At 41.0% G+C, this 24346-nt stretch overlaps 2 non-coding genes across 2 annotated transcripts; one reads left to right on the top strand and one right to left on the bottom strand.

Annotated features, from left to right (window-relative positions):
• Nucleotides 1-6513: 6513 nt before the first annotated feature.
• On the bottom strand, nucleotides 6514-6617 carry LOC130970885 (small nucleolar RNA R71). The gene has a single exon (XR_009082132.1). It is a non-coding gene; the product is annotated as a small nucleolar RNA R71 (small nucleolar RNA).
• A 17181-nt stretch (nucleotides 6618-23798) lies between these two features.
• LOC130971571 (small nucleolar RNA R71) lies at nucleotides 23799-23906 on the top strand. Its single transcript, XR_009082783.1, has one exon. It is a non-coding gene; the product is annotated as a small nucleolar RNA R71 (small nucleolar RNA).
• Nucleotides 23907-24346: the final 440 nt, after the last annotated feature.

Raw genomic sequence — 24346 nt, 5'->3', positions numbered from 1 at the left:
TTAAAATGTTGCTTGTCCCCAAGCAACTGAAAATCAAATAAGATAAAAAGAAGAGAATATGCAATGAATTCCAAAAACAACTATGAAGATCAGTATTAATTAGATGAGCGGAGCTTTTAGCTTTTTGCCTCTGAACAGTTTTGGCATCTCACTCTATCCTTTGAAATTTAGAATGATTGGCTTCTATAGGAACTCAAAATCCAGATAGTGTTATTGATTCTCCTAGTTAAGTATGATGATTCTTGAACACAGCTACTTTCTGAGTCTTGGCCGTGGCCCAAAGCACTCTGTCTTCCAGTATTACCACCGGATACATACATGTCACAGACACATAATTGGGTGAACCTTTTCAGATTGTGACTCAGCTTTGCTAGAGTCCCCAATTAAAGGTGTCCAGGGTTCTTAAGCACACTCTTTTTGCTTTGGATCACGACTTTATTATATTTTTTTTCTTTTTCTTTTTCCCTTTTTTTTTGTTTTTTTGTTTTTTTTTTGTATTCACTGCTTTTTCTTGCTTCAAGAATCATTTTTATGATTTTTCAGATCCTCAGTAACATGTCTCCTTTTTCATCATTCTTTCAAGAGCCAATCATTCATGAACAACAAATTCAAAAGACATATGCACTGTTCAAGCATACATTCAGAAACCAAAATATTGCCACCATATCAAAATAATTAATCTGTTATAAAATTCAAAATTCATACAATTCTTCTCTTTTTCAATTAAGAACATTTTTCATTTAAGAAAGATGATGGATTCATAGGACATTCATAACTTTAAGGCATAGACACTAAGACACTAATGATCATGAGATACAAACATAGATAAACATAAGCATAAAAATTCGAAAAACAGGAAAATAAAGGACAAGAAAATTAAAGAACGGGTCCACCTTAGTGATGGCGGCTTGTTCTTCCTCTTGAAGATCTTATGAAGTGCTTGAGCTCCTCAATGTCTCTTCCTTGCCTTTGTTGCTCCTCTCTCATGATTCTTTGATCTTCTCTAATTTCATGGAGGAGGATGGAATGTTCTTGGTGCTCCACCCTTAGCTGCCCCATGTTGGAACTCAATTCTCCTAGGGAGGTGTTGATTTGCTCCCAATAGTTTTGTGGAGGAAAGTGCATCCCTTGAGGTATCTCAGGGATTTCATGATGAGGAATTTCCTCATGTCCATGAGTGGGATCTCTTGTTTTCATTGAGTTCCTTCCACACAGATATCCATGAGGACTTGGTCCAACCTTTGATTAAAGTTGACCTTTTTTGAGTTTGAAAAGGGACCTCGGGGATTACCTTTTTTTTGGCCACAACTTCATAGAAGTGGTCTTGATGCATTCTTGAGATGAATCTCTCCATCTCCCATGACTCGGAGGTGGAAGCTTTTGCCTTCCCTTTCCTCTTTCTAGAGGTTTCTCCGGCCTTAGATGCCATAAATGATTATGGAAAAACAAAAAGCAATGATTTTACCACACCAAACTTAGAGAGTTTGCTCGTCCTCGAGCAAAAGAAGAAAGAAGAGAGTAGAAGAAGAAGAAATAGAGGAGATGGAGGTGGCTTTGTGGTTCGGCCAAGGGAGAGAAGTAGTGTTTAGAATGTGTGAGAATGAAGAGAATAGTGGGATTTAATAGGTGAGGGGTTTTTGGGAAAGAGTGTTTGAGGTGATTGGTGAATGGGTGAAGAAAAAGAGAGAGGGTGGTGGGGTAGGTGGGGATCCTGTGGGGTCTACAGATCCTGAGGTGTCAAGGAAAATTCATCCCTGCACTAAGTGGTGAGCAAAAATGCTCTTTATGCCAATTCTGGCGTTAAACGCCGGGCTAGTGCCCATTTCTGGCGTTTAACGCCAGCTTTCTTGCCCTTTCCTGGCGTTTAATGCCAGTCTGGTACCCCTTTCTGGCGTTAAACGCCCAGAATGGTGCCAGACTGGGCGTTAAACGCCCATTTGTTGCCCTTAGTGGCGTTTAAACGCCAGCAAGATCTTCCTCTAGGGTGTGCTATTTTTCTTTCTGTTTTTGCTTTTTCAATTGATTTTGTGACTTTCCATGATCATCAACCTACAGAAAACATAAAATAACAAAGAAAAATAGATAAATATAACATTGGGTTGCCTCCCAACAAGCGCTTCTTTAATGTCAGTAGCTTGACAATGGGATCTCATGGAGCCTCACAGATACTCAGAGCAATGTTGGAACCTCCCAACACCAAACTTAGAGTTTGAATGTGGGTGTTCAACACCAAACTTAGAAGTTGGTTGTGGCCTCCCAACACCAAACTTAGAGTTTGACTGTGGGGGCTCTGTTTGACTCTGTTTTGAGAGAAGCTCTTCATGCTTCCTCTCCATGGTATCCTTGAGCCTTAAACACAAAGGATTCTTCATTCACTTGAATGATCAATTCTCCTTTGTCCACATCAATCACAGCCTTTGCTGTGGCTAGGAATGGTCTGCCAAGGATGATGGATTCATCCATGCATTTCCCAGTCTCTAGGACTATGAAATCAGCAGGGATGTAATGGTCTTCAATCTTTACCAGAACATCCTCTACAAGTCCATAAGCTTGTTTTCTTGAATTGTCTGCCATCTCTAGTGAGATTCTTGCAGCTTGCACCTCAAAGATCCCTATCTTCTCCATTACAGAGAGAGGCATGAGGTTTATGCTTGACCCTAGGTCACACAGAGTCTTCTTAAAGGTCATGGTGCCTATGGCACAAGGTATTGAAAACTTCCCAGGATCTTGTCTCTTTTGAGGTAATTTCTGCCTAGACAAGTCATCCAGTTCTTTGGTGAGCAAAGGAGGTTCGTTCTCCCAAGTCTCATTACCAAATAACTTGTCATTTAGCTTCATGATTGCTCTAAGGTACTTAGCAACTTGCTCTTCAGTGACATATTCATCCTCTTCAGAGGAAGAATACTCATCAGAGCTCATGAATGGCAGAAGTAAATCCAATGGAATCTCTATGGTCTTAGTGTGAGCCTCAGATTCCCATGGTTCCTCATTAGGGAACTCATTGGAGGCCAGTGGACGTCCATCGAGGTCTTCCTCAGTGGCGCTCACTGCCTCTTTCTCCTCTCCAAATTCGGCCATGTTGATGACTGATGAGCGGATAATTTGTACGCTTTTTGGCATTGTTTTTAGTATGTTTTTAGTATGATCTAGTTAGTTTTTAGTATATTTTTATTAGTTTTTAGTTAAAATTCATTTTTCTGGACTTTACTATGAGTTTGTGTGTTTTTCTGTGATTTCAGGTATTTTCTGGCTGAAATTGAGGGACCTGAGCAAAAATCTGATTCAGAGACTGAAAAGGACTGTAGATGCTGTTGGATTCTGACCTCCCTGCACTCGAAGTGGATTTTCTGGAGCTACAGAAGCCCAATTGGCGTGCTCTCAACGGCGTTGAAAAGTAGACATCCTGGGCTTTCCAGCAATATATGATAGTCCATACTTTGCCCAAGATTTGATGGCCCAAACCGGCGTTCAAAGTCACCTTCAGATTTCCCAGCGTTAAACGCCGGAACTGGCACCAAAATGGGAGTTAAACGCCCAAACTGGCATAAAAGCTGGCGTTTAACTCCAAGAAGAGTCTCTACACGAAAAATGCTTCATTGCTCAGCCCAAGCACACACCAAGTGGGCCCGGAAGTGGATTTCTATGTCATTTACTCATCTCTGTACACCCTAGGCTACTAGTTTTCTATATATAGGACCTTTTACTATTGTATTTTCATCTTTTGATCATTTTTAGATCTCTAGATCATCTTTGGACATCTAGTTCTTAGATCATTTGGGGGCTGGCCTCACAGCCATGCCTAGACCTTGTTCTTATGTATTTTCAACGGTGGAGTTTCTACACACCATAGATTAAGGTGTGGAGCTCTGTTGTACCTCGAGTATTAATGCAATTACTATTGTTCTTCTATTCAATTCCACTTGTTCTTTGTCCAAGATATCACTTGTTCTTCAACTTGATGAATGTGATGATCCGTGACACTCATCAGCATTCTCACCTATGAACGTGTGACTGACAACCACCTCCGTTCTACCTTAGATTGGGTGAATATCTCTTGGATTCCTGATACACGATGCATGGTTGATCGCCTGATAACCGAGTGCTCGCCTGACAAACGAGCCAGCCATTCCGTGAGATCAGAGTCTTCGTGGTATAGGCAAGAACTGATGGCAGCATTCAAGAGAATCCGGAAGGTCTAACCTTGTCTGTGGTATTCTGAGTAGGATTCAATGATTGAATGACTGTGACGTGCTTCAAACTCCTGAGGGCGGGGCGTTAGTGACAGACGCAAAAGAATCACTGGATTCTATTCCGGCCCGATTGAGAACCGACAGATGGATAGCCGTGCCGTGACAGGGTGCGTTGAACATTTCCAATGAGAGGATGGGAGGTAGCCACTGACAACGGTGAAACCCTTGCATAAGCTTGCCATGGAAAGGAGTAAGAAGGATTGGATGAAGACAGTAGGAAAGCAGAGAGACGAAAGGGACAAGCATCTTCATACGCTTATCTGAAGCTCTCACCAATGATATACATAAGTATCTCTATCTTTATCTTTATGTTTTATTCATATATCATCTATACCCATTTGAGTCTGCCTGACTAAGATTTACAAGGTGACCATAGCTTGCTTCATACCAACAATCTCCGTGGGATCGACCCTTACTCACGTAAGGTATTACTTGGACGACCCAGTGCACTTGCTGGTTAGTTGTGCAAAGTTGTGTAGTGATCACAATTTCGCGCACCAAGTTTTTGGCGCTGTTGCCGGGGATTGTTTTGAGTATGGACAACTGACGGTTCATCTTGTTGCTTAGATTAGGTATTTTTCTTCAGAGTTCTTAAGAATAAATTCTAGTGTTTCATGATGATCTGTTGAAGTCTGGCTGGCTGAGAAGCCATGTCTAATCTAATTGGACCGAGGTTTCAACCTATCATCACAAGAGCTTGTTGATTCCTATCAATCTTGCTATTGGAGCAATGATCTGCTAAGGCTTGGCTGGCCATTGGCCATGTCTAGTGTTTTGGATCGAAGCTTTCTTTGAAAGCTTGGCTGGCTGTGAAGCCATGTCTAATTCCTGGACCGGAGTCTTAGACTAACATTGCAATGATTCCTGGAATCCAAATTGAGAATTCTGAAACCTTTATTTTCTATTTTCATATAATTTTCGAAAAAGCACAAAAAAATTATAAAAATCATAAAAACCAAAAATATTTTATGTTTCTTGTTTAAGTCTAGTGTCTAATTTTAAGTTTGGTGTCTTGCATGCATTGTTTATTTGATCTTGGTTCTATTTTCAAGTCAATAGTACAGGGAACTGAAGATTCAGAACATGCAGCAGAGGAATTACACAGAAAAAGCTGGGCGTTCAAAATGCCCAGTGAAGAAGGATAGACTGGCGTTTAAACGCCAGCCAGGGTGCCTGGTTGGGCGTTTAACGCCCAAAAAGGTAGTGCATTGGGCGTTAAACGCCAGAATGTGCACCATTCTGGGCGTTTAACGCCAGGATGGCACAAGGGGGAGGATTTTGTTTTCAAAATCAATTTTTTTTTAAGTTTTCAAAGTTTTTCAAAATCAAATCTTTTTCAAATCATATCTTTTAAATCAAATGTTTTCAAAATCAATTTCTTTCCTTTTTCAAAGATACTTGCTAACAATTAATGATTTGATTGAACATTTTAAGTATGTTGCCTTTTCTGTTGAGAAAGGTTTAATGTTTGAATCATATCTTTTCTTGTTAGGCAAGTCATTAATTTTTAAAATCAAATCTTTTTAAAATTGTTTTCAAATCATATCTTTTCAATCATATCTTTTTAAAAGCATAGCTTTTCAATCAAATCTTTTTAATCACATCTTTTTCAAAACAGTTTTTAATCAAATCTTTTTGATTTCTAATTTCAAAATCTTTTTCAAAAATTACTTGATTTCTTTCCCACTCTTGATTTTCGAAAATTAATTAAATTTTTTAAAAATGTTTTCAAAATATTTCACTTGATTTTCGAAAATTTCTTCCTCTCTTCCCACATCCTTCTATTTATGGAGTACCACTCCTTCTCAATGCACAATTCGAACTCTATCTAATTAAGTTCGAATTCTCTACTTCTTCCTTCTATTTTTCTGTTCCTCTGACACCTCAAGGAATCTCTATACTGTGACATAGAGGATTCCACACTTTCTTGTTCTCTTCTCTTTCATATGAGCAGGAGCAAAGACAAAAGCATTCTTGTTGAAGCTGACCCTGAACCTGAAAGGACCTTAAAGTGAAAGCTAAGAGAAGCTAAGGCACAACTCTCTGTAGAGGACCTGACAGAAATCTTCAAAGAAGAAGAAACCATGGCAACCGAAAACAACAACAACAACAACAATGCAAGGAAGGTGCTGGGTGACTTTACTGCACCTACTCCCGACTTCTATGGGAGAAGCATCTCTATGAAGCTTGGGAAAGCCTAGACTCATGGAAAAAGCTAGTCAATGCCTTCTTGGCAAAGTTCTTTCCACCTCAAAAATTGAGTAAGCTTAGAGTGGAAGTCCAAACCTTTAGACAGAAGGATGGAGAATCCCTCTATGAAGCTTGGGAAAGATACAAACAATTGATCAGAAAATGTCCATCTGACATGCTTTCTGAATGGAGCATCATAGGTATTTTCTATGATGGTCTCTCTGAACTATCCAAGATGTCTTTGGATAGCTCTGCTGGAGGATCTCTTCATCTGAAGAAGACGCCTACAGAAGCTCAAGAGCTAATTGAAATGGTTGCAAATAACCAATTCATGTACACTTCTGAAAGGAATCCTGTGAACAATGGGATAAATCAGAAGAAAAGAGTTCTTGAGATTGATACTCTGAATGCCATATTGGCTCAGAACAAGATATTGACTCAGCAAGTCAATTTGATTTCTCAAAGTCTGTCTGGAATGCAAAATGCACCAAGCAGTACTAAGGATGCTTCATCTGAAGAAGAAGCTTATGATCCTGAGAACCCTTCAATGGAAGAGGTGAATTACCTAGGAGAACCCTATGGAAACACCTATAATTCTTCATGGAGAAATCACCCAAATTTCTCATGGAAGAATCAAGAGAGACCTCAACAAGGTTTCAATAACAATAATGGTGGAAGAAACAGGTTTAGCAATGGCAAGGCTTTTCCATCATCTTCTCAGCAACAGACAGAGAGTTCTAAGCAGAACACCTCTGACTTAGCAACCATGGTCTCTGATCTAATCAAAACCACTCAAAGTTTCATGACTGAAACAAGGTCCTCCATTAGGAATTTGGAGGCACAAGTGGGACAGCTGAGCAAGAAAGTTACTGAACTCCTTCCTAGTACTCTTCCAAGCAATACAGAAGAAAATCCAAAAGGAGAGTGCAAGGCCATCAACATGGCCGAATTTGGAGAGGAGGGAGAGGAAGTGAACGCCACTGAGGGAGACCTCAATGGGCGTGCACTGACCTCCAATGAGTTCCCTAATGAGGAACCATGGGAATCTGAGGCTCAAAATGAGACCATAGAGATTCCATTGGACTTACTTCTGCCTTTCATGAGCTCTGATGAGTATTCTTCCTCTGAAGAGGATGAGTATGTCACTGAAGAGCAAGTTGCTAAATACCTTGGAGCAATCATGAAGCTAAATGACAAGTTATTTGGTAATGAGACTTGGGAGAACGAACCTCCTTTGCTCACCAAAGAACTGGATGACTTGTCTAGGCAGAAATTACCTCAAAAAAAGACAAGATCCTGGGAAGTTTTCCATACCTTGTACCATAGGCACCATGACCTTCAAGAAGGCTCTGTGTGACTTAGGGTCAAGTGTAAACCTCATGCCTCTCTCTGTAATGGAGAAGCTAGGGATCTTTGAGGTACAAGCTGCAAGAATCTCACTAGAGATGGCAGACAATTCAAGAAAACAAGCTTATGGACTTGTAGAGGATGTTTTGGTGAAGATTGAAGACCATTACATCCCTGCTGATTTCATCGTCCTAGAGACTGGGAAATGCATGGATGAATCTATCATCCTTGGCAGACCCTTTCTAGCCACAGCAAAGGCTGTGATTGATGTTGATGGAGGTGAACTGATCATTCAAGTGAATGAAGAATCCTTTGTGTTTAAGGCTCAAGGATACCCCTCTGTCACTGATGAGCGGATAATTTGTATGCTTTTTGGCATTGTTTTTAGTATGTTTTTAGTATCTTTTAGTTAGTTTTTAGTATATTTTTATTAGTTTTTAGTTAAAATTCACTTTTCTAGACTTTACTATGAGTTTGTGTGTTTTTCTGTGATTTCAGGTATTTTCTGGCTGAAATTGAGGGACCTGAGCAAAAATCTGATCCAGAGACTCAAAAGGACTGCAGATGCTGTTGGATTCTGACCTCCCTGCACTCGAAGTGGATTTTCTGGAGCTACAGAAGCCCAATTGGCACGCTCTCAACGGCGTTGGAAAGTAGACATCCTGGGCTTTCCAGCAATATATAATAGTCCATACTTTGCCCAAGATTTGATGGCCCAAACCGGCGTTCAAAGTCACCTCAAGAAATTCCAGCGTTAAACGCCGGAACTGGCACCTAATTGGGAGTTAAACGCCCAAACTGGCACTAAAGCTGGCGTTTAACTCCAAGGAGAGTCTCTACACGAAAAAGCTTCATTGCTCAGCCCAAGCACACACCAAGTGGGCCCGGAAGTGGATTTTTATGTCATTTACTCATCTATGTACTAGTTTTCTATAAGTAGGACCTTTTACTATTGTATTAGAGAGACTTTTGGTAGCTATCTTTGTTTTATGCTATCTTAGATCATTGGGAGGCTGGCCATTCGGCCATGCCTAGACCTTATGCTTATGTATTTTCAACGGTGGAGTTTCTACACACCATAGATTAAGGTGTGGAGCTCTGCTGTACCTCGAGTATTAATGCAATTACTATTGTTCTTCCATTCAATTCCGCTTATTCTTTATCCAAGATATCACTTGTTCTTCAACATGATGAAGGTGATGATTGACGCCCATCACCATTCTCACTCATGAACAAGGTGACTGACAACCATTCTTGTTCTACAAGCATCTGAGGCTTAGTGAATATCTCTTGGATTCCCGATTGCACGATGCATGGTTGATCGCCTGACAACCGAGTGCTCGCCTGACAAACGAGCCAACCATTCCGTGAGATCAGAGTCTTCGTGGTATAGGCAGGACTTGATGGCAGCATTCAAGAGAATCCGGAAGGTCTAACCTTGTCTGTGGTATTCTGAGTAGGATTCAATGATTGAATGACTGTGACGTGCTTCAAACCTATAACCTACTGGGCGTTAGTGACAGACGCAAAAGAGGGATTCTATTCCGGTAGGGGAGGGAACCAAACCGGTGATTGGCAGTACTGTGACAGAGTGCGTGCATTAGCTTTCACTGCGCGGATGGAAGGTAGCTGCTGACAACAGTGAAACCCTACACGAGCTTGCCATGGAAAGGAGTAAGAAGGATTGGATGAAGACAGTAGGAAAGCAGAGAGACGGAAGGGAAGGCATCTTCATACACTTGTCTGAAGCTCTTACACCAATGATATACATAAGTATCTCTATCTTTATCTTTATGCTTTATTCATCATCTATACCCATTTAAGTCTGCCTGACTGAGATTTACAAGATGACCATAGCTTGCTTCATACCAACAATCTCCGTGGGATCGACCCTTACGCACGTAAGGTATTACTTGGACGACCCAGTGCACTTGCTGGTTAGTTGTGCGAAGTTGTGTTTATGCCATGGTATTGAACACCAAGTTTTTGGATTCATTACTGGGGATTATTTGAGTTGTGAAAAGTATTGATCACAATTTCGTGCACCAAGTTTTTGGCGCCGTTGCCGGGGATTGTTCAAGTTTTGAGCAAGCTTTTGGTAACAATGCCTGGGATTGTTCTAGTTTGAACAACTGACGGTTCATCTTGTTGCTTAGATTAGGTATTTATTTTTTCGAAATTCTTGAAGATGAATTCTAGAGTTTCATGATGATTTGTTGAAATCTGGCTGGCTGAGAAGACATGTCTAATTTCATTGGACCGAGGTTTCAACTCATCACCACAAGAGCTTGTTGATTTTCATCAATTTTGCTTTTGGAGCAGTGATCTGCTAAGGCTTGGCTGACCTTTGGTCATGTCTAGTGTTTTGGACCGAAGCTTTCTTTGAAAGCTTGGCTGGCTGTGAAGCCATGTCTAATTCCTGGACCGGAGTCTTAGACTAGCATTGCACTGATTCCTGGAATTCTCATTAAGAATTTTGATACCTTTTTCCACTTAATTTTCGAAAAACACAAAAAAAAAAATTACAAAATCATAAAAACCAAAAAAAATATTTGCTGTTTCTTGCTTAAGTTTAGTGTCTCATCTTAAGTTTGGTGTCAATTACATGCATTCATTCATGTGTCTTAAGGATCTTCAAGTAATTCTTGATGATTTCTTACTCTGATCTTTGAATTCTTTTGGCTTGAGTATTTATGTGTCTCATATAGTGTCAGTAGTACACAAACTGCTAAGTTTGGTGTCTTGCATGCATTGTTATTTGATTCTTGTTGCATTTTGATTATTAAAAAAATCCAAAAATATTTTTAATTTGTGTCTTTTCAAGTCAATGATACAAAGAATTGAAGATTCAGAACATACTGCAGAGGAATTATACAGAAAAAGCTGAGCATTCAAAAATGCCCAGTGAAGAAGGCAGACTGGCGTTTAAACGCCAGCCAGGGTACCTGGTTGGGCGTTTAACGCCCAAAAAGGTAGCATTTTGGGCGTTAAACGCCAGAATGTATACCATTCTGGGCGTTTAACGCCAGGATGGTGCTAGGGGGAAGATTTTGTTTTCAAATCAATTTTTTTTTCAAGTTTTCAAAGTTTTTCAAAACCAAATCTTTTTCAAATCATATCTTTTCAATCAAATGTTTTCAAAATCAATTTCTTTCCTTTTTCAAAGATACTTACTAACAATTAATGATTTGATTGAACGTTTTTTGCCTTTTCTATTAAGGAAGGTTTTATGTTTGAATCATATCTTTTCTTGTTAGGCAAGTCATCAATTTTTAAAATCACATCTTTTCAAATTGTTTTCAAATCATATCCTTTAAAATTGTTTTCAAATCATATCTTCTCAATCACATCTTTTTAAAACCATAACTTTTCAATCAAATCTTTTTAATTTCTAATTTCAAAATCTTTTTCAAAAATCACTTGATTTCTTTTTCACTTTTGATTTTCGAAAATTACCAATCAAATTTTCAAAATGTTTTCAAAATCTTTTAATTGAATTTTCGAAAGTTCTCTTCCCTCCTTCCCACATCCTTCTATTTATGGAGTACTACTCCTTCTTAATGCAAAATTCGAACTCTAACTACTAAAGTTCAAATTATTCTTCTCCTTCTTCTTTCTATTTCTCTTTTCCTCTGACACTTCAAGGAATCTCTATACTGTGACATAGAGGATTCCACATTTTCTTGTTCTCTTCTCTTTCATATGAGCAGGAGCAGAGACAAAGGCATTCTTGTTGAAGCTGATCCTGAACCTGAAAGGACCTTGAAGAGAAAGCTAAGAGAGGCCAAAGCACACTCTCTTTAGAGGACCTGACCGATTCTTCAAGGAAGAAGAACCCATGGCAGCCGAAAACAACAACAATGCCAACATGCAAGGAAGGTGCTGGGTGACTTTACTGCACCTACTCCTGATTTCTATGGGAGAAGCATCTCTATCCCTGCCATTGGAGCAAACAACTTTGAGCTTAAGCCTCAATTAGTTTCTCTAATGCAACAGAATTGCAAGTTCCATGGACTTCCAATGGAAGATCCTCATCAGTTCTTAGCTGAATTCTTGCAAATCTGTGACACAGTCAAGACTAATGGGGTCAACCCTGAGGTCTACAGACTGATGCTATTCCCTTTTGCTGTAAGAGACAGAGCTAGAATATGGTTGGATTCTCAACCTAAAGAAAGCCTGACTCTTGGGAAAAGCTAGTCAATGCCTTCTTGGCAAAGTTCTTTCCACCACAAGATGGAGTAAGCTTAGAGTGGAAGTCCAAACCTTCAGACAGAAGGATGGAGATCCCTCTATGAAGCTTGGGAAAGATACAAACAATTAATCAGAAGATGTCCTTCAGACATGCTTTCTGAATGGAGCATCATAGGAATTTTCTATGATGTCTCTCTGAACTATCCAAGATGTCTTTGGATAGCTCTGCTGGAGGATCTCTTCATCTGAAGACGCCTACAGAAGCTCAAGAGCTAATTGAAATGGTTGCAAATAACCAATTCATGTACACTTCTGAAAGGAATCCTGTGAACAATGGGACTAGTCAGAAGAAGGAGTTCTTGAGATTGACGCTCTGAATGCCATACTGGCTCAACAAGATATTGACTCAACAAGTCATTTGATTTCTCAAAGTCTGTCTGGAATGCAAAATGCACCTGGCAGTACTAAGGATGCTTCATCTGAGGAAGAAGCTTATGATCCTGAGAACCCTTCAATGGAAGAGGTGAATTACCTAGGAGAACCCTATGGAAACACCTATAATTCTTCATGGAGAAATCACCCAAATTTCTCATGGAAGAATCAAGAGAGACCTCAACAAGGTTTCAATAACAATAATGGTGGAAGAAACAGGTTTAGCAATAGCAAGCCTTTCCATCATCTTCTCAGCAACAGACAGAGAGTTCTAAGCAGAATACTTCTGACTTAGCAACAATGGTCTCTGATCTAATAAAGACCACTCAAAGTTTCATGAATGAAACAAGGTCCTCCATCAGAAATTTGAAAGGACAAGTGGGTCAGCTGAGCAAGAAAGTTACTGAACTCCCTCCTAGCACTCTCCCAAGTAATACAGAAGAAAATCCAAAAGGAGAGTGCAAAGCCATAGACATGGCCGAATATGGAGAGGAAAGAGAGGAGGAGACGCCACTGAGGTAGACCTCAGTGGGCGTGTACCAATCTCCTCTGAGTTCCTCAATGAGGAACAATGGGAATCTGAGGCTCAAATGAGACCATAGAGATTCCATTGGACTTACTCTTGCCATTCATGAGCTCTGATGAGTATTCTTCCTCTGAAGAGGATGAGTATGTCACTGAAGAGCAAGTTGCTAATACCTTGGAGCAATCATGAACTGAATGACAAGTTATTTGGAAATGAGACTTGGAGGATGAACCACCTTTGCTCACCAAGAACTGGATGACTTGTCTAGGCAGAAACTGCCTCAAAGAGGCAAGATCCTGGGAAGTTTTCTATACCTTGTACCATAGGCCCATGACCTTCAAAAAGGCCTTGTGTGACTTAGGGTCAAGTGTAACCTCATGCCCCTCTCTGTAATGGAGAAATTAGGGATTTTTGAGGTACAAGCTGCAAGAATCTCATTAGAGATGGCAGACAATTCAAGAAAACAAGCTCATGGACTTGTAGAGAATGTTTTGGTGAAGATTGAAGACCATTACATCCCTACTGATTTCATAGTCCTAGAGACTGGAAGTGCATGGATGAATCCATCATCCTTGGCAGACCCTTCCTAGCCACAGCAAAGGCTGTGATTGATGTTGATAGAGGAGAGTTGATCATTCAAGTGAATGAAGAATCCTTGGTGTTTAAGGCCCAAGGACATCCCTCTATCATCATGGAGAGGAAGCATGAAGAGCTTCTCTCAAACAGAGCCAAGCAGAGCCCCCACAGTCAAACTCTAAGTTTGGTGTTGGGAGGCCACAACCAAACTCTAAGTTTGGTGTTGAACCCCCACATTCAAACTCTAAGTTTGGTGTTGGGAGGTTCCAACACGGTTCTGAGTATTTCTGAGGCTCCATGAGAGTCCTCTGTCAAGCTAATGACATTAAAGAAGCGCTTGTTGGGAGGCAACCCAATGTTTTATAGCTAACTATTTTCTTTTGTTATTTTATCTTTTTTGTAGGATGATGATCATAAGAGTCACAAAAACAATGAAAAAAGCAAAAACAGAATGAAAACAGGAAGAAAAATAGCACACCCTGGAGGAGAAGAAGCTGGCGTTCAAACGCCGTAATGCTAGCTGTTGGGCGTTTAACGCCCAGTCTGGCACCATTCTGGGCGTTTAACGCCAGAAAGGGGCACCAGACTGGCGTTAAACGCCAGTAAAGGGCAACAACCTGGCGTTAAACGCCAGGAATGGCACCAGCCCGTTTAACGCCAGAAATAGCTCAAACGTGATTTTGAGCAACATTTGGTGCAGGGATGACTTTTCCTTGACACCACAGGATCTGTGGACCCCACAAGACCCCACCACCATTCTCTCTCTTCTTCCCCCATTCACCAATCACCTCAACACCTCTTCCCCAAAAACCCTTCACCTATCAAATCCCATCTTTCTCTTCACCACTCACATCCATCCTTCATAAATCCCCACCAACCTCACCCTTCAAATTCAAACCACTTTCCTATATATACCCTTCTTCAACCCTTCATTTTCACACAACCTAAACACCCCTTCTTTCCCTTCTTGGCCGAACACACCACCTTCCCCCTCTCCCTCATTTCTTCTTCTTCTACTCTCTTCTTTCTTCTTTTGCTCGAGGACGAGCAAACATTTTAAGTTTGGTGTGGTAAAAGCGTTGCTTTTTCGTTTTTCCATAACCATTTATGGCATCCAAGGCCGGAGAAACCTCTAGAAAGAGGAAAGGGAAGGCAAAGGCTTCCACCTCCGAGTCATGGGAGATGGATAGATTCCTCTCAAGGGTGCAAGTCCACTTCTATGAAGTTGTGGCCTTGAAGAAGGTGATCCCCGAAGTCCCCTTTTCACTCAAAAGGGTGAATATCCGAGATCCGCCATGAGATCCGAAGAAGAGGTTGGGAAGTACTCACCACCCCATTCAACAAGTCGAATCTTGATGGTTCAAGAGTTCTATGCCAATGCATGGATCACCAAGAACCATGACCAAAGTGTGAACCCGAATCCAAAGAATTATCTCACTATGGTTCGGGGGAAATACTTGGATTTTAGTCCGGAAAGTGTGAGGGTGGCGTTCAACTTGCCTATGATGCAAGGAGATGAGCATCCTTACACTAAAGGTCAACTTTGATCAAAGGTTGGACCAAGTCCTCACAATCATATGTAAGAGGGCGCACAATGGAAGCAAGATTCAAGAGGAAAGCCGGTTCAATTGAGAAGGCATGACCTCAAGCCCGTGGCTAGAGGATGGTTAGAGTTCATACAACGCTCAATCATTCCCACTAGCAACCGGTCAGAAGTTACCATAGACCGGGCTATCATGATCCATACATCATGATTGGAGAAGAAATAGAATTCATGAGGTTATAGCCCAAGAACTCTACAAGGTGCGGACAAGACCTCCACTTTGGCAAGGTTAGCCTTTCCTCATCTCATCTGTCACCTCTGTTATTCAGTTGGAGTTGACATAGAGGGAGATACTCCCATTGATGAGGACAAGCCCATCACCAAGAAAAGGATGGAGTACACAAGAGACCCCTCTCACCATGAGATCCCTGAGATTCCTCAAGGGATGCACTTTCCTCCACAAAATTATTGGGAGCAATTAAACACCTCCCTAGGAGAGTTGAGTTCCAACATGGGACAACTAAGGGTGGAGCATCAAGAACACTCCATTCTCCTCCATGAAATTAGAGAAGACCAAAGAATCATGAGGGAGGAGCAACAAAGACAAGGAAGAGACATTGAGGAGCTCAAGCACTCCATAGGATCTTCAAGAGCAAGAAAGAGCCGCCATCACTAAGGTGGACCCGTTCCTTGATTTCCTTGTTCTTTATTCTTCTGTTTTTCGAATTTTATGCTTATGTTTATCCATGTTTGTGTCTTGTGATCATTAGTGTCTTAGTGTCTATGCCTTAAAGTTATGAATGTCCTATGAATCCATCACCTTTCTTGAATAAAAACGTGCTTAATTGAAAAAGAAAAGAATTGCATGAATTCTGAATTTTATAATAGTTTAATTATTTTGATGTGGTGGCAACACTTTTGTTCTCTGAATGTATGCTTGAACAGTGCATATGTCTTTTGAACTTGTGGTTCATGAATGTTGGCTCTTGAAAGAATGATGAAAAAGGAGACATGTTACTGAGGATCTGAAAAATCATAAAAAAATGATTCTTGAAGCAAGCAAAAACCGAAAAAAAAAAATGTTTATTCGAAAAAAAAAAAAGAGAAAGAATAAGAGTTGTGATCCAAGGCAAATAAGAGTGTGCTTAAGAACCCTGGACACCTCTAATTGGGGACTTTAGCAAAGCTGAGTCACAATCTGAAAAGGTTCACCCAATTATGTGTCTGTGGCATGTATGTATCCGGTGGTAATACTGGAAGACAGAGTGCTTTGGGCCACAGCCAAGACTCAATAAATAGCTATGTTCAAGAATCATCATACTTTACTAGGAGAATCATTACACTATCTGGATTCTAGTTCCTAAAGAAGCCAATCATTCTGAATTACAAGGATAGAGTGAGATGCCAAAACTATTCAGAGACAAAAAGCTAAAAGCCCCGCTCATCTAATTAATACTGATCTTCATAGATGTTTTTGGAGTTCATTGCATATTCTCTTCCTTTTATCTTATTTGATTTTTAGTTGCTTGGGACAAGCAACAATTTAAGTTTGGTGTTGTGATGAGCGATAATTTGTATGCTTTTTGGCATTGTTTTTAGTATGTTTTAGTATCTTTTAGTTAGTTTTTAGTATATTTTTTATTAGTTTTTAGTTAAAATTCACTTTTCTGGACTTTACTATGAGTTTGTGTGTTTTCTGTGATTTCAGATATTTTCTGGCTGAAATTGAGGGACCTGAGCAAAAATCTGATCCAGAGACTCAAAGGACTGCAGATGCTGTTGGATTCTGACCTCCCTGCACTCGAAGTGGATTTTCTGGAGCTACAGAAGCCCAATTGGCGCGCTCTCAACGGCGTTGGAAAGTAGACATCCTGGCTTTCCAGCAATATATAATAGTCCATACTTTGCCCAAGATTTGATGGCCCAAACCGGCGTTCAAGTCACCTCAAGAAATTCCAGCGTTAAACGCCGGAACTGGCACCTAATTGGGATTTAAACGCCCAACTGGCACTAAGCTGGCGTTTAACTCCAAGGAGTCTCTACACGAAAAAGCTTCATTGCTCAGCCCAAGCACACACCAAGTGGGCCCGGAAGTGGATTTTTATGTCATTTACTCATCTATGTACTAGTTTTCTATAAGTAGGACCTTTTACTATTGTATTAAGAGACTTTTGGTAGCTATCTTTGTTTTATGCTATCTTAGATCATTGGGAGCTGGCCATTCGGCCATGCCTAGACCTTATGCTTATGTATTTTCAACGGTGGAGTTTCTACACACCATAGATTAAGGTGTGGAGCTCTGCTGTACCTCGAGTATTAATGCAATTACTATTGTTCTTCCATTCAATTCCGCTTATTCTTTATCCAAGATATCACTTGTTCTTCAACATGATGAAGGTGATGATTGACGCCCATCACCATTCTCACTCATGAACAGGACTGACAACCATTCTTGTTCTACAAGCATCTGAGGCTTAGTGAATATCTCTTGGATTCCCGATTGCACGATGCATGGTTGATCGCCTGACAACCGAGTGCTCGCCTGACAAACGAGCCAACCATTCCGTGAGATCAGAGTCTTCGTGGTATAGGCAGGACTTGATGGCAGCATTCAAGAGAATCCGGAAGGTCTAACCTTGTCTGTGGTATTCTGAGTAGGATTCAATGATTGAATGACTGTGACGTGCTTCAAACCTATAACCTACTGGGCGTTAGTGACAGACGCAAAAGAGGGATTCTATTCCGGTAGGGGAGGGAACCAAACCGGTGATTGGCAGTACTATGACAGAGTGCGTGCATTAGCTTTCACTGCGCGGATGGGAGGTAGCTGCTGACAACAGTGAAACCCTACACGAGCTTGCCATGGAAAGGAGTAAGAAGGATTGGATGAAGACAGTAGGAAAGCAGAGAGACGGAAGGGAAGGCATCTTCATACACTTGTCTGAAGCTCTTACACCAATGATATACATAAGTATCTCTATCTTTATCTTTATGCTTTATTCATCATCTATACCCATTTAAGTCTGCCTGACTGAGATTTACAAGATGACCATAGCTTGCTTCATACCAACAATCTCCGTGGGATCGACCCTTACTCACGTAAGGTATTACTTGGACGACCCAGTGCACTTGCTGGTTAGTTGTGCGAAGTTGTGTTTATGCCATGGTATTGAACACCAAGTTTTTGGATTCATTACCGGGGATTATTTGAGTTGTGAAAAGTATTGATCACAATTTCGTGCACCAGTCACCATGGAGAGGAAGCATGAAGAGCTTCTCTCAAATCAGAGTCAAGCAGAGCCCCCACAGTCAAACTCTAAGTTTGGTGTTGGGAGGCCACAACCAAACACTAAGTTTGGTGTTGAACCCCCACATTCAAAACTCTAAGTTTGGTGTTGGGAGGTTCCAACATTGCTCTGAGTATCTGTGAGGCTCCATGAGAGCCCTCTGTCAAGCTACTGACATTAAAGAAGCGCTTGTTGGGAGGCAACCCAATGTTATATTTTATCTATTTTCTTTTGTTATTTTTTTGTTTTCTGTAGGTTGATGATTATAAGAAGTCACAAAATCAATTGAAAAAGCAAAAACAGAATGAAAAACAGGAAGAAAAATAGCACACCCTGGAGGAAGAACCTACTGGCGTTTAAACGCCAGTAAGGCTAGCAGTTGGGCGTTTAACGCCCAGTCTGGCACCATTCTGGGCGTTTAACGCCAGAAAGGGGCACCAGACTGGCGTTAAACGCCAGAAAAGGGCAAGAAGCTGGCGTTAAACGCCAGAAATGGGCACCAGCCCGGCGTTTAACGCCAGATTTGGCACAAAACGTATTTTTGCATGCCATTTGGTGCAGGGATGACTTTTTCTTGACACCTCAGGATTTGTGGACCCCACAGGATCCCCACCAACCCACCACTCTCTCTTCTTCTTCACCCATTCACCAATCACCTCAATACCTCTTCCCCAAAAACCCTTCACCTATCAAATCCCATCTTTCTCTTCACCACTCACATCCATCCTTCATAAAACCCCACCTACCTCACCATTCAAATTCAAACCACTTTCCCACCCAAACCCACCCATAATGGCCGAACCCTACCCCTCCCCTCACTCCTATATAAACCCTTCTTCACCCCTTCATTTTCACACAACCTAAACACCACTTCTCCCCCTCTTTGGCCGAACACAAAGCCATCCCCTTCTTCCTCATTTCTTCTTCTTCTACTCTCTTCTTTCTTCTTTTGCTCGAGGACGAGCAAACCTTTTAAGTTTGGTGTGGTAAAAGCATTGCTTTTTGTTTTTCCATAACCATTTATGGCATCCAAGGCCGGAGAAACCTCTAGAAAGAGGAAAAGGAAGGCAAAAGCTTCCACCTCCGAGTCATGGAAGATGGAGAGATTCATCTCAAGGGTGCATCAAGACCACTTCTATGAAGTTGTGGCCTTGAAGAAGGTGATCCCCGAGGTCCCTTTTTCACTCAAAAAGAGTGAATATCCGGAGATCCGACATGAGATTCGAAGAAGAGGTTGGGAAGTTCTCACCAACCCCATTCAACAAGTCGGAATCTTAATGGTTCAAGAGTTCTATGCCAATGCATGGATCACCAAGAGCCATGATCAAAGTATGAACCTGAACCCAAAGAATTGGCTTACTATGGTTCGGGGGAAATACTTGGATTTTAGTCCGGAAAATGTAAGGTTGGCATTCAACTTGCCTATGATGCAAGGAGATGAACATCCTTACACTAGAAGGGTCAACTTTGATAAAAGGTTGGACCAAGTCCTCACTGACATTTGTGAAGAGGGCGCCCAATGGAAGAGAGATTCAAGAAGGAAGCCGGTTCAATTAAGAAGGCATGACCTCAAACCCGTGGCTAGAGGATGGTTGGAGTTTATCCAACGCTCAATCATTCCCACTAGCAACCGGTCCGAAGTTACTCTAGACCGGGCCATCATGATCCATAGCATCATGATAGGAGAAGAAGTGGAAGTTCATGAGGTTATAGCCCAAGAACTCTATAAGGTGGCGGACAAGTCCTCTACCTTGGCAAGGTTAGCCTTTCCTCATCTCATTTGTCACCTCTATTATTCAGTTGGAGTTGACATAGAGGGAGACATCCTCATTGATGAGGACAAGCCCATCACTAAGAAAAGGATGGAGCAAACAAGAGACCTCTCTCATCATGAGACCCCTGAGATGCCTCAAGGGATGCACTTTCCTCCACAAGATTATTGGGAGCAAATTAACACCTTCCTAGGAGAATTGAGTTCCAACATGGGACAACTAAGGGTGGAGTACCAAGAACAGTCCATCCTCCTCCATGAAATTAGAGAAGATCAAAGAATCATGAGAGAGGAGCAACAAAGACAAGGAAGAGACATTGAGGAGCTCAAGCACTCCATAAGACCTTCAAGAGGAAGAACAAGCCGCCATCACTAAGGTGGACCCGTTCTTTAATCTCCTTGTTCTTTATTTTCTTGGTTTTTCGAAAATTTATGCTTTATGTTTGTCCATGTTTATGTCTTATGATCATTAGTGTCTATGCCTTAAAGTTATGAATGTCCTATGAATCCATCACCTTTCTTAAATAAACAAATGTTCTTAATTGAAAAGGAGAAGAATTGCATGAATTTTAAATTTTATAACAGATTGATTATTTTGATGTGGTGGCAACACTTTTGTTTTCTAAATGTATGCTTAAACAGTGCATATGTCTTTTGAATTTGTGGTTCATGAATGTTGGCTCTTGAAAGAATGATGAAAAAGGAGACATGTTACTGAGGATCTGAAAAATCATAAAAATGATTCTTGAAGCAAGAAAAAGCAGTGAATACAAAAAAAACGAAAAAAAAGGGAGAAAAAGAAAAAGAAAGAAAAGAAAGAAATAAGTTGTGATCCAAGGCAAAAAGAGTGTGCTTAAGAACCCTGGACACCTCTAATTGGGACTTTAGCAAAGCTGAGTCACAATCTGAAAAGGTTCACCCAATTATGTGTCTGTGGCATGTATGTATCCGGTGGTAATACTGGAAGACAGAGTGCTTTGGGCCACAGCCAAGACTCAATAAGTAGCTGTGTTCAAGAATCATCATACTTAACTAGGAGAATCAATAACACTATCTGGATTCTGAGTTCCTAAAGAAGCCAATCATTCTGAATTTCAAAGGATAGAGTGAGATGCCAAAACTATTCAGAGGCAAAAAGCTAAAAGCCCCGCTCATCTAATTAATACTGATCTTCATAGATGTTTTTGGAGTTCATTGCATATTCTCTTCTTTTTATCTTATTTGATTTTCAGTTGCTTGGGACAAGCAACAATTTAAGTTTGGTGTTGTGATGAGCGGATAATTTGTACGCTTTTTTGGCATTGTTTTTAGTATGTTTTTAGTATGATCTAGTTAGTTTTTAGTATATTTTATTAGTTTTTAGTTAAAATTCACTTTTCTGGACTTTACTATGATTTGTGTATTTTTCTGTGATTTCAGGTATTTTCTGGCTGAAATTGAGGGACCTGAGCAAAAATCTGATTCAGAGACTGAAAAGGACTGCAGATGCTGTTGGATTCTGACCTCCCTGCACTCGAAGTGGATTTTCTGGAGCTACAGAAGCCCAATTGGCACGATCTTAACGGCGTTGGAAAGTAGACATCCTGGGCTTTCCAGCAATATATGATAGTCCATACTTTGCCCAAGATTTGATGGCCCAAACCGGCGTTCAAAGTCACCTTCAGATTTCCCAGCGTTAAACGCCGGAACTGGCACCAAAATGGGAGTTAAACGCCCAAACTGGCATAAAAGCTGGCGTTTAACTCCAAGAAGAGTCTCTACACGAAAAATGCTTCATTGCTCAGCCCAAGCACACACCAAGTGGGCCCGGAAGTGGATTTCTATGTCATTTACTCATCTCTGTACACCCTAGGCTACTAGTTTTCTATATATAGGACCTTTTACTATTGTATTTTCATCTTTTGATCATTTTTAGATCTCTAGATCATCTTTGGACATCTAGTTCTTAGATTATTTGGGGGCTGGCCTCACGGCCATGCCTAGACCTTGTTCTTATGTATTTTCAACGGTGGAGTTTCTACACACCATAGATTAAGGTGTGGAGCTCTGCTGTACCTCGAGTATTAATGCAATTACTATTGTTCTTCTATTCAATTCCGCTTGTTCTTTGTCCAAGATATCACTTGTTCTTCAACTTGATGAATGTGATGATCCGTGACACTCATCAGCATTCTCACCTATGAACGTGTGACTGACAACCACCTCCGTTCTACCTTAGATTGGGTGAATATCTCTTGGATTCCTGATACACGATGCATGGTTGATCGCCTGACAACCGAGTGCTCGCCTGTCAAACGAGCCAACCATTTCGTGAGATCAGAGTCTTCGTGGTATAGGCAAGAACTGATGGCGGCATTCAAGAGAATCCGGAAGGTCTAACCTTGTCTGTGGTATTCTGAGTAGGATTCAATGATTGAATGACTGTGACGTGCTTCAAACTCCTGAGGGCGGGGCGTTAGTGACAGATGCAAAAGAATCACTGGATTCTATTCCGGCCCGATTGAGAACCGACAGATGGATAGCCGTGCCGTGACAGGGTGCGTTGAACATTTCCAATGAGAGGATGGGAGGTAGCCACTGACAACGGTGAAACACTTGCATAAGCTTGCCATGGAAAGGAGTAAGAAGGATTGGATGAAGACAGTAGGAAAGCAGAGAGACGGAAGGGACAAGCATCTTCATACGCTTATCTGAAGCTCTCACCAATGATATACATAAGTATCTCTATCTTTATCTTTATGTTTTATTCATATATCATCTATACCCATTTGAGTCTGCCTGACTAAGATTTACAAGGTGACCATAGCTTGCTTCATACCAACAATCTCCGTGGGATCGACCCTTACTCACGTAAGGTATTACTTGGACGACCCAGTGCACTTGCTGGTTAGTTGTGCAAAGTTGTGTAGTGATCACAATTTCGCGCACCAATGACCTTGCACTTTCCTTTTGGATTCTCTTCTGTATTGCTTGGAAGTGTACTAGGAGGGAGTTCAGTAACTTTCTTACTCAGCTGACCCACTTGTGCCTCCAAATTCCTAATGGAGGACCTTGTTTCAGTCATGAAACTTTGAGTGGTTTTGATTAGATCAGAGACCTTGGTTGCTAAGTCAGAGTGGCTCTGCTTAGAATTCTCTGTCTGTTGTTGAGAAGATGATGAAAAAGGCTTGCCATTGCTAAACCTGTTTCTTCCATCATTATTGTTATTGAAACCTTGTTGAGGTCTCTGTTGATCCTTCCATGAGAGATTTGTATGATTTCTCCATGAAGGATTATAGGTGTTTCCATAGGGTTCTCCCATGTAATTCACCTCTTCCATTGAAGGGTTCTCAGGATCATAAGCTTCTTCTTCAGATGAAGCGTCCTTAGTACTACCTGGTGTAGCTTACATTCCAGACAGACTTTGAGAGATCATATTGACTTGCTGAGTCAATATTTTGTTCTGAGCCAATATGGCATTCAGAGTATCAATCTCAAGAACTCTTTTCTTCTGATTCGTCCCATTGTTCATAGGATTCCTTTCAGAAGTGTACATAAATTGATTATTTACAACCATTTTAATGAGTTCTTGAGCTTCTGTAGGCATCTTCTTCAGATGAAGAGATCCTCCAGCAGAACTATCCAATGACATCTTGGACAGTTCAGACAGACCATCATAGAAGATACCTATGATGCTCCATTCAGAAAGCATGTCAGAAGGACACTTTCTGATCAATTGTTTGTATCTTTCCCAAGCTTCATAGAGGGATTCACCTTCCTTCTGTCTGAAGGTTTGGACTTCCACTCTAAGCTTACTCAATTTTTGAGGTGAAAAGAACTTTGCCAAGAAGGCATTGACTAGCTTTTCCCAAGAGTTCAGGCTTTCTTTAGGTTGTGAGTCCAACCATATCCTAGCTCTGTCTCTTACAGCAAAAGGGAATAGCATAAGTCTGTAGACTTCAGGGTCAACCCCATTGGTCTTGACAGTGTCACAGATTTGCAAGAATTCAGCTAAAAACTGATGAGGATCTTCCAATGGAAGTCCATGGAACTTGCAATTCTGTTGCATTAGAGAAACTAATTGAGGCTTAAGCTCAAAGTTGTTTGCTCCAATGGCAGGGATAGAGATGCTTCTCCCATAGAAGTCGGGAGTAGGTGCAGTAAAGTCACCCAGCACCTTCCTTGCATTATTGGCATTGTTGTTGTTTTCGGCTGCCATGGGTTCTTCTTCTTTGAAGATTTCTGTTAGGTCCT

Source organism: Arachis stenosperma, chromosome 3 (genome assembly GCF_014773155.1).
Source record: "Arachis stenosperma cultivar V10309 chromosome 3, arast.V10309.gnm1.PFL2, whole genome shotgun sequence".
NCBI classification, from domain to species: Eukaryota; Viridiplantae; Streptophyta; class Magnoliopsida; order Fabales; family Fabaceae; genus Arachis; species Arachis stenosperma.
The sequence above is the reverse complement of the archived record's forward strand: the minus strand, read 5'-3'. Positions and strand labels throughout refer to the sequence as shown.